Source organism: Dipodomys merriami, unplaced genomic scaffold (assembly GCF_024711535.1).
Source record: "Dipodomys merriami isolate MVZ:Mamm:240054 unplaced genomic scaffold, mDipMer1.0.p SCAF_3, whole genome shotgun sequence".
NCBI lineage: Eukaryota > Metazoa > Chordata > Mammalia > Rodentia > Heteromyidae > Dipodomys > Dipodomys merriami.
Window position 1 is genome coordinate 83,772,629 of NW_027204492.1, and position 8,643 is coordinate 83,781,271.

General features: G+C 41.0%; 1 long non-coding RNA gene across 1 annotated transcript in view; it reads right to left on the reverse strand.

Moving 5' to 3' along the window:
• Positions 1-8,643, reverse strand: part of LOC138840337 (uncharacterized) — a 134,048-nt gene that overhangs the window by 53,075 nt on the left and 72,330 nt on the right. The window contains exon 2 of the long non-coding RNA XR_011376071.1: positions 429-528. This is a non-coding gene — a long non-coding RNA (uncharacterized lncRNA). The remainder of the gene's footprint in view (positions 1-428; positions 529-8,643) is intronic.

The following is an 8,643-nucleotide window of genomic DNA, read 5'->3' on the forward strand; positions in this document are numbered from 1 at the left end:
TAAACCCCCAGCAGCCTTTTTACAAACCCTAAAATATGTTATACCAAAACCTATCAATTTGCAACTAGGAACACAGGAAGAGATCATCTTTAAAGATAAACTTCCAAGTCAGTCAGCCCCTGACATTTGTAGGAACATCAAAAGTTGATTATGGAGGGGAGGCAAGATCTTGGGCCAATTAGTCCAAGTGGCTTTCCTTGTATATTATGACAGAGACCTGGAAAAGGAGAAAAGAGGGCAGAAACAGCAGGAAGTAGTTATCTCAGCCGTTCAGGGAACCCCAATTAGGACAAGCCTTGATTCATGGGAATGTTTACTGTGGACTAGAGTACCACTGGAAGGGGGAAAGCCCCAAGAGGCAAAAGCACCCTCAGTATCCTGCCCCACTATAAAAGAGATCATTGGAGTACATGAAACCCTCAGCTCACCATGAGGTGTTGGCATGATCTTCAAGAGGGCCATGGTGAATCCGGAGGCTTCCTATTCAAGCTCCCATAGTTGAAGTCCACAGGGCAGAGTACTCCTGGGCTGTGACAATATTAGAAAAATGGAAAATCAGATTTTTGATTGACAATGGAGCATATTTTTTGGCCATCCCCTTTTCTCCTGGACCCAGGTCTCCCAATAAATCACCATTCTGGGCATATCAGGTGAGCCCCTTAGAATCTTATTTTACTCAGCCCCTGGCTTCCTCCGGAGGAGATCTCTACTTATGCCATTCATTCCTGATACTACTAGAAACTCATGCCCTTTTGTTAGGAAGAGATCTTTTGTTCCAATTGCAGGTTAATTACATTTACTACCTGAGAAGTACTATTGTCTTCCCCTAATGGAATAGTCTTTGGCCAGCTGGTGTAAAAGCTGGGAGGGCCCAGAGAAGCAACACAAATACACCTCAGGGATCCTTCCCATTTCCCACATCAGAGGTAGTACCCAGAGGGACTAAAACAGCAGGAACTCCTAGCTAAATGCTCTAGACCTTAGAATACACCTACCTAACCTGGCAGTGAACAAAAGGACTCCATAAGTAGAAGTTAATCTAAGACCTCCAATTAATAAATAAGGGGCCCACCCTCTTCTATCCCATAGTCCCCAATCTGTACAGTCTCCTAGCACAAATACCACCCCCTATTCTAGCTGGGACCTCAAAGATGACTTTTTGGATCATCAGTCTTTTATTTGCCTTTGAAGATCCCACTTGAAAGACTGGAACTGTTACCTAGACAGTTCTTCCCTAGGGATCTGGGATAGGCCTCATCTATTTAGATTGGCCCTGGCACAGGATCTAGCTGAGTGAACCTATCCCCAGACAGCTTTATTACAATATGTAGATGATCTGGCCTCTGCCCTCCCATGGAGGAGGTGGGCTACTGAGTTTTCTCACAATTTCTTGGCTGGGGGGGGGGGCGCTAATAAAGTGCCTCAAGAAAAAGTCCAATTATGCAAAACTCAGGATACTTTATTAGGACTTAATTTATCCAAGGGACATATAACCTGGGAAATGATAGGATATAAGCAATCCTCACTTCCCCACTCCCTAAGACCTTAGATGCCAAGGCCGAGTTCAGTCCTTAGCTGTGAAATGGGTATATAGTTTTAAAGGACATTTTTCCTTGGAAAAAAATTATATTAATTGAAGTAAGCCAGTCCCAAAGGACCATAGTTCCGATCGTTTCTCTTATCTGCAATAACTAGTATATGTCTAGGACAAGCAGAAAAGGTCAAAAACTATGTACATGTGACCATATAAGATGATGCTAAGCAAAATCAACCCCAAGATAGGGATACAAGAGGTTTTATCTTTGTTGCTTTGTTGCTGGGTTTTTTTTTTTTTGTTGTTGTTATTGTTGTTGTTGGTCATGGGGCTTAAACTCTGGGCCTGGGTGCTGTCCCCCAGCAATTCAGCTCAAGGCTCTACCACTTGAGCCACTGGGCCACTTCTGGTTTTCTGAGTGGTTAATTGGAGATAAGAGTCTCATGGACTTTTCCTGCCCGGGTGGCTTTGAACCACGATCCTCAGATCTCTGCCTACTGAGTAGCTTGGATTACAGGTGTGAGCCACTGGTGCCAGGCTAATGCTGTTGTTTTCAATGTACTTATAATGTACTATGTAATTTTTTTGTTTCTTTTGTATATTCTTCCCCCATGGTCTCCCCCCCATTTTCACTGAATTTGATTCTGGTGTTCTGCATCTTGTATATACATTTTTCTAATTTGGGGAGGGGAAGGGAGATAACAAAAAGCTGAAATAAGGATACAGGTTGACCCATTGTAACAATGAGATGTATAAGACACTGTGTTGAAAACAAACTTTACAACTTTGGGTGGGGGGAGGGAGGAGTTGGGGAGGGGGGGAGGGAAGGGATGATGGGGAAAAACAAGGAGGGGGTAACAATGCTATAGGAAATACACTTATTACCTTATGCATGTAACTATAACCTCTCTGTACATTATCTTTACAATAAATATATCTTTAGAAAAAGGACATTTTTCATACCATGTAGCTTTGTATGAGCACATATTGTTCCTATGAGGGGTTTCACTTGAGAATACAATAGTGAAATGTCTATTGATAAAACTTTGTTGTTCACACATTTTCCCTCATACCCCTACCCATTCTTAATTATCCTTTCATTATTGTATATTCGTGTATGTATACTTTGACCATATTCAACATCTATCACTCTCTCTCACCACCCACCGATATCCCTCCTCCTATATTTTATTTAGTCTATGTTCGTAATGAAAAGAGACTTCCCCCATGCCATTCATTACATATATACTGAATAATTTACTCAGATCAAGTTGCTGTAGTGCTGTCTTTCTATCTCCTCCTTACCCCTCTACTACTCAACAGATTTCAATTAGTTTACTTTCTCCATCTTCATTTGTAGACACAATGTATTTTGATATGATTCACTCTCCATCATTCCCTTGCCCTTTTCTTCCTCCTCCCAAACTGTGCTATAGCTATAATTATGTCATATATGTACATATCTATATCTATATATGTATATGTTTTAATACAATATAATTTAAGATACATTAGCATCATATACCTCATTGACTTTACTTGTTCAATTATGGTATTATTTCACTGGATTGTGTCACTATTTGTGGCACGAGGATGGAGAAAGTTGTCTGCACACCCTTTGCTCTCGTTACTCTTCTGGAATACCCATCTTGGACATTGTTAAATGTTTAGATACCAGTACGTACTTTCAAAAGAGTTTATTTTTTTTAAATAATCTTTGTTGGTTTATTTTTAATTATATTTTTAATTATCTTTAAGTAGTTGTACAAAGGAGTTACCATTGAACAAACCCAGTTATAAGAACAGTATATCCTGATCAGCGTTACCCCTTCTATCTTTCTCCCCAATCCCTCCGAACTTCTCCACTCAGTTTTTTTTGGGGGGGTCTGGTCATGGGGCCTGAACTCTGGGCCTGGGCGCTGTCCCTCAGCTCTTCAGCTCAAGGCTAGCGCTCTACCAGTTGAGCTATAGTGCTTCCGGCTTTTTTCTTTTTGCTTATGTGGTGCTGAGGAATCGAACCCAGGACCTCAGGCATGCAAGGCAAGTGCTCTACCACTGAGCCACCTTCCCAGCCCTCTACTCATTTTTCTTAACTTCATAGGATATGCATCGAGCATTTTTTTGTCAGTCATGGGATTTGAACTCCCCTGTTCTGTATTGTAGAGGGCTAGAGGCTTGTAAGCCTCAGTTATCCTGCTCCACTTGCTCGTATATTACACACATCAGAGAATTGGAAGAACAACTACCAAGGAGGTAAAAAGATGGAAGAGATACAGCTTATTGTAAGCCAACCTGAGCTTGCCAAGCATAATAACAGCCCTTACAGAGCAAACAATACCAACAATAATACCAAATACCTGCATACTACAATCTGTTGTAGCAACAGCAGCAGCAGGCCTTGCCTCAGTGTCTGCATAAAGTACATTCATGATTTTATCTCCCTTTTGAAGATGGGTTCACATTATCTGTCAGAGCATAGAAACCAGCCTGAAATCTGATGTTAATATGTTAATAAGCAAGTCAGAAAACTGAAACAAACCAACAGCCACAGGGATGCAAAGCAGTAAAACAATCAACTGAACTACTGTATTTAAGAATTGTGGGGCCTGGGAAGGTGGCTCAGTGGTAGAGTGCTTGCCTTGCGTGCATGAGGCCCTGGGTTTGATTCCTCAGCACCAAATAAGCAAAAGGAAAAAGCCGGAAGTGGTGCTGTGCTCAAGTGGTAGAGCTCTAGCCTTGAGCTGAAGAGCTGAGGGACAGTGCCCAGGCCCAGAGTTCAGGCCCCATGACCAGACCCCCCAAAAAAATTGCATCATGTGTCTATCCATGGGGTGTGGAGACACCTTTGCGAAATTTGTGAATTTGAAGGAAATGACACACAGAAGGGTTCAGTCAGTGGTCAACCTCAAAGTATTACCAATGAAATCACTGGGCCAAATTACTAAATTTATCACCTCTAGTTTACCACATTCTAGCTCCATATGAAATAACGAACTGCCTTGTAGCAATACATAGTCCTGGTGTGTAAACACAGGTTAGGCTCTGTCAGTAATGATTGACACTTCCTCCTTTTCAAAAAGTAGAGGCTCTAGTATTAGAATGCCTAGCTAGAAGAGCTGAGGGACAGCGCCCAGGCCCAGAGTTCCCCCCCCCAACAAAAAAAGAAATGAACATTTAGAATGCCTAGCTACAGCAATAAGACAAGATGCAAACATAAAAGGGATCCAAATTGGGAAAGATGAAGTAAAACTCTCCCTCTTTGCAGATGACATGATCTTGTATTTAAAGAACCCCTTGGACTCTGCTCCCAAGTTACTTGAGCTGATTGGAAACTTTGGCAAAGTAGCAAGGTATAAAATTAAACCTCAGAAATCAATAGCTTTCCTGTATGCCAATAACGAGAAGAGCGTCGCTGAAATTAGGAAAGCAACCCCTTTTGTAATAGCCCCACAAAAAATAAAATACTTATGAGTTAACTTAACAAAAGAGGTGAAGGACTTCTATGATGAAAACATTAAAAAACTGAAAAAGGAAAAAGGAAATTAAAGCAGAACAAAGCAAGAGGGAAAACCTCCCATGCTCCTGGATTGGAAAGCTTAACATCGTGTAAATGGCAATACTGCCAAAGGCTACTTACAAATTCAATGCGATACCTATCAATACCCCAACCTCATTCTTCAATGAAATAGAGGAAGCAATCCAAAAATTCATATGGAACAATAAAAGACCCCGAATAGCAAAAACAATCCTTAGTAGAAAGAAAAGTGCTGGAGGAATATCAATTCCAAATTTCAAACTCTACTACAAAGCCATAGTAATCAAAACAGCTTGGTACTGGCACAAGAAGAGACCTCAGGACCAATGGAATAGGACTGAAGACTCAGAAAAGAACCCAAAGACCTATAGCCACCTAATGTTTGACAAGGGAGCTAAAGAAATAGAATGGACCAAACACAGCCCCTTCAGTAATGGTTCTGGCAAAATTGGTTAAACACCCGTTGAAAAGTAAATCCAGCTCCCTATATATCACCCTGTACCAGAATTAACTCCAAATGGATCAAAGACCTTGAAATAAAAGCAGACACCCTGGAAACATTACAGAAAGGAATAGGAGCACCTTTTGGGCTCCTTGGCACAGGCTGAAATTTTCTTAATAGAGACCCAGAAACACAACAAATCCAAGAAAGGTTGGACAAATGGGATTGCATGAAATTGCCTTGTAGAATTCTGCTGTAAAACCATCTGGTCCTGGACTTTTCTTAGATGGGAGGTCTCTTATTGCTGTTTCTATTTCAATGCAAAATTGGTTAACTACTTGTAGAAAACTAAAGCTAGATCCTTATATATCACCCTGCACCAGAATAAACTCCAAATGGATCAAAGACCTCGGAGTCAAAGCAGACACTCTGAAAACATTACAGGATGGAATAGGAGAAACCCTAGGTCTCCTTGGCACAGGCTGAAATTTTCTTAATAGAGACCCAGAAACACAACACATCAAAGAAAGGTTGGACAAATGGGATTGCATGAAATTGCAGAGCTTCTGCATGGCAAAAGACATAGCTAGCAATAGAAAGCCCACGGATTGGGAGAAGATCTTCACTAGCCATACAGTGGACAAGGATCTCATATCTAAAATATACTTAGAACTCACCAAACTAAATCATCCAACAACAAATCCTCAAAGAAACAACTGCCCTGGGGGAAAGACTTAAAGAGAGACTTCTCTGAATATGAAATAAGAATGGTCAATAGACCCATTAAGAAATGCTCAGCCTCCCTAGCCATAAAATAAATGAAAATCAAGACAATGCTGGGATTCTACCTCACCCCAGTTAGAATGGCTATAATCAAGAAATCTAGTTACAGCAGATGCTGGAGGGGATGTGGCCTGAAGGGAAGCCTACTGCATTGTTGGTGGGAGTGTAAACTTGTTCAACCACTTTGGAAAGTAGTATGGAGGTTCCTCAAAAGTCTCCACATAGAGCTCCCCTATGACCCAGCAATCTCACTTTTGTGCATTTACCCAATCACAAACAAGGTTATACCAATGCTACCAGTATGGCCAGATGCCCAGATGCCCCAGATGCCCCTCAGTAGATGAATGGATCAAGAAAATGTCACACACACACACACACACACACACACACACACACTCGTGGAATTCTATGCCTCCATCAGAAAGAATGACATTGTCTCATTTGTTAGGAAATGGAAAGAATTGGAAAAAATTATATTAAGTGAAGTAAGTCAGGCCCAAAGAAACATAGACCCCATGGTTTCCCTTGTTTGCAATGACTAGTACATGTCTAGGACAAGCAGAGAAGGTCAAAGCCTATGTACATATAACCACATGAAATGATGTTAAGCAAAATGTATCCTAAAACAGAGACAGAAGGGTTTTTTTCTCTTTTTTTGCTATTGTTTTTAATGTACTTCAATGCGCTATGTGATTCTTCTGTTTCTTTTGTATGTTCTTCCCCCACGGTATAACCCGTTTTCACTGGATCTGATGCCGATATTCTGCGTCTTGTATATACATTTTTGTAATTTGAGGAGGGAAAGGGATATAGTGGAATGCTTACATGGGAATGCAGGTTGATCAGATGGACAGGACACTATGTTGAAAACAAACTTTACAATATAGGGAGATGGGAAGGGAGGAGTTGGGAATGTGGGGAAGGAAGGGATGGTAGGGGAAAAACAAAGGAGGAGGTAACAATGCTTGATAGGAAACATACTCATTACCTACTCATGTAAATGTAACCCCTCTTTACAGTATTCTTACAATAAAAATACATATAAAAAAGTAGAGGCTCTTATATTACTATGTGGAGTGCTCATGATTCTAATTCTTCTGCAGACAAATATTCAGATTATGTTATGGTCAGGCTAATGGTGACAATGTAAATGCAACTCTAATGCAGCCTAGCCTACATTAGTCTAAATGGGCCTATGGATGCTAATTTTCAAGTTAACACAAATAAAAGAGGAGGTGTATGGGAGTATAGAGCAGTGAATTCTCAGAGTACATTATAGGAAAGTGAACATGGTATGTATTCTGAAAGGAGCTGATGAGGTTGAAAGACCCCTGCACAGAACAGGAGTTCTAACATACCCAGTGTAAAGTGAAACAAACTGGCTAGCAGTGCAAATGGCAGTGGTTAGAAGTTTACAAATGTATAGAAGTCTACTGAAGAAAAGGACTAGGATCTGCCACTTCTCAGACAAAGGAGAAAATCTGTGTGGGCCAAATAAGAGGCACAGTGGAGAGGGATGGTAGCGCAGAAAGCAGTGGGTGCTTTAAGGAAAAAGGAGCTGGGAAAATTCAGGGTAGAGATGCAAGAAAAACTGACCAGAACACATTACTCCAAAGCATTATAAACAGAACTTATTTAGGTCTAAGAAGCTTATCCATTTGTCACCAGGGACAGCTCTCCTCCTTTTTTTGCTAGTCCTTGGGCTTGAACTCTGGGCCTGGGTGCTATCTCTGAGTTCTTTTACTCAAGGTTAGCACTCTACTACTCGAGCCACAGCTCTACTTCTGGGTTTTTAGTGTTTAATTGGAAATGAGTCTCATGGATTTTCCTGCCTAGGTTGGCTTTGAACTGTGATACTCAGCCTCCTGAGTAGGTAGAATTATAGGCATAAGCCACCAGGGCCTGGCTGGGGACATACTTTTTGAAGTGTCACTCCCAGGGAATAAAGGACTAGAAAATTAGACAGAGCCCGGGGAAACTGTGCAACACTGGTTTTTAACTTAGGGACATGTAAAGAAACTACTCATAACAGTTAGGACACTTCATCTGTATCAGGGTAGAGCAATCCCTAGCCTAGTGTAAGGTGAGATTTCAGAGGTTCAAACTGTAGAGACGGAGTAGTCTAGGTGTGTGGGAAAATAATTCTTTTCCTACAGGAATGAACAAGAGCTATACACTTGGGAATCACATCGAAGTCAGCATGGAATGATTCACAAAAGAAGAAATATCTGTAAGTGAATGAATTTGTGCTGCCTTTTCTTTCTCTTACTCTGTCAAAGAATCTCTTTCATGAATTCTTATATCATTGCTTTAGCCTCTACTTCATCAATTTCTGCCGTGATCTTTATT